Raw genomic sequence first — 2,780 nt, forward strand, 5'->3', positions numbered from 1 at the left:
AAACAGAGAAAGAGGGATCTGGGGAAAAAAGAATGTGGGGGTTGGGTGCTGAAATGAGTGGAGGGAGGAGAAACTATGATCATGATATATTATATGAAAGAAGAATTTTTTTAAAAAGAACTTGACAACACAAATACAGTGAGGAAAATATTTGCCAAAACCTTTCTAATGACTAGCCGTCTAAGACAGACACATCCACAGTTAAGATTACGCCAGAGAAATGAATGGCATGAAGCTGTAGATGCAGCTGAGATGGGGTAGTGCTAGGCTAGTGTGCCCATGTCCTATGTTCAGGGCCTGGAATCACAAGCACTGAATAATTAAAAATTTTGAAACTAAATACTAGTAATTACTTCAAAACCTCATAAAGATCTACAAATGAGACACAACTTAATTATGATAAATATGTGGGTATGAATTTTATTTTTCTTACAAAAACTTTCCTTCCACACATGTCCCAGGCATAACCTATGAGAAAGGGTAAAAAGGGAGAGTCTTACCAGTTGTCCTATAAATTCAAAATTAATAGAAAAATGAATTATTCATCTATATTTATAGCCTATGTACAAGTATCTGGCCTGTGCCATCATAGTTGTTTTCTTACGTTAATTAATAATTGATAAGGAACTAGTTGTTTTCAAATACCAAAAAATCCTTTGCTCGTTTTTCCTTAACACCACTTTTTTTTCTAAATATTAAAACCCTGGTATATATAGCCTTCATCATTTCTAACAACCTGAGGCTACAAACTCTCAAAACTCTTCATCTTTAACACCATTAGGCCCTAATGCTATTAAGGACTGCAAAGATGATAACAATTTGCTTTGGAGCAGTATCATCCAGAGGAAAAGTGCTTCTCAGATGCAAGAGTTATATATATATATATATATATATATATATATATATATATATATATATATATATATATATATATGTGCACACACACACTTGCTTTAAACATTTTCTTTAAAACTGAAAATAAATAGTTTGCTAGTATTTTTAGTAATATAATTGAAAGCTTCATGCATAACGATAGCTAGCTCATTACCATTATCTCCATATTTCTTGGCACTTGAAACAAAGTTCTTTAAAAATAAAATAGGTACAGCTCAGCAGAGGTTCAGGCTGGCACTCTTTCTGCCTTCCTCCTCACCTCCAGTAGCCAGCAGCAACACTGGTCTATGCAGTCTAGGACCCCATGCACAATTCTCCCAAAAAGGGAGGACATGGAATTAAACCACCTGCAATTGTGGGAAGACTTGGAACCTCACAGAAAATTGATATTGTTAGTATGTGAAATCTTGGTTAGTCTACCTTCTTCAGTGTATTAACCAATAGTTAGGCTCAAGGAGAAAACTTCCTATTCTGCCTTGTTAATCCTATTGAGAGTAGATTTCCTGTGTCAGATGAGAGGTTTGAGTTCCTTTGCTAATATCACAAACCAGGAAGCAAAATTCCTCCTTCTTAAATGTAGTGGATATTGCTGGCCATATGAAAGAAGCCCATAATGGGTGGGGCTTGGGGAATACCTTTTGATCTCACAGCAGTGATTATGATGGGATTTTTTCATCTAAAACATGCCTTTGAAGACGATGATATCACACATGCTGAAGGAAGTATAGATTCCAGTCGAGATATACAAGTAATTCATGAAAAGCTTCAGTTGAAAGATGAGAAAATGATTGAACCTGTTATAAATAAACTAGGGACGGTGGCTGTGAGAAAAAGTGATAAGAAATTAAAGCCCAAGTCCAAACATGACATAATATTGCAAAGTCAAATCTAGGGCTACAGATCATAAAAAAACCTATTGACTTCTATCATGACTAGAATGACAAAGAGATTAAAGTGTTGAATAAACATTTTTTTTTACTTCAAAACCAATGGTCTGTATGGTTAAGCTTTCTGACAAAAACCTGTACAAGAAAGTAAAACAAATGGTTGACAAAAACTGTCTACTAATCTAACTCTCCAGAAGATACTAGAAGGAAAACTCCTACACAAACTATACCCCCCAATAAAACACAAGAAATTAATCATCCCACACAAAAACCTAAAAAAGAGAATCACATACACACAGTAACACATACAACATCAAAACAACAGGAACTAACCATCATTGGCCATTAATATCTCTCAACATCAGTAGGCCCAATTCTCCAATAAAAAGATAAGGGCTAATAGATTGTATATGTAAATACCATACACTATTCTGCTGCATAGAAGAAACACACCTCAGCAACAAAGATAGTGGTACCTGAGAGTAAAGGTCTAGAAAAAGTTTTCCAAGCAAATGTCCCCAAGAAATAAGCTGGAGTGTCCATTCTAATATTTCATGAAATAGACTTTCAACCAAAAGTAATCAAAGGAGATGAGAAATGACACTTCACACTCATCAACATAAAAAGCCACAATCAAGATGTCTCAATTTTGAACATCTGTACCCATAATACCAGGGCACACACTTTCAGGGTGAAAAATTTACTAGAGTTAAAAAACACTTTGTTGGGCCCTACCTTGGAGTGTTTCCCTTCTCCCTCAATGAGCCTTTCAGCCTGCTATGGCAAGAAGTTGTTTACACCATTGGCAGCTACTCTCGGCCCCTGATTTGGGGCTGGGACTTTCCAAAACACAGATTTTTTTCCTGTATTCCTTGTTGGGGATTTTTCCACCTGCTCTAGTACTTTTCCACTGCTTTTGCCTCTTGTATATAAGGAGATCTCAGTAAAAGCCTGGATTCTTTTAGCACGAATGACCTGAGTATGTGTTTCTTCTTCAAT

The 2,780-nt window shown here is 35.8% G+C and overlaps 1 pseudogene; it reads left to right on the forward strand.

Annotated features, from left to right (window-relative positions):
- The first annotated feature begins 1,198 nt into the window (after positions 1-1,198).
- Positions 1,199-1,932, forward strand: Ola1-ps1 (Obg-like ATPase 1, pseudogene 1; annotated as a pseudogene).
- Positions 1,933-2,780: the final 848 nt, after the last annotated feature.

This window comes from Rattus norvegicus, chromosome 5 (assembly GCF_021556685.1).
Source record: "Rattus norvegicus strain SHRSP/BbbUtx chromosome 5, alternate assembly SHRSP_T2T, whole genome shotgun sequence".
In the NCBI taxonomy this organism is placed as follows: Eukaryota; Metazoa; Chordata; class Mammalia; order Rodentia; family Muridae; genus Rattus; species Rattus norvegicus.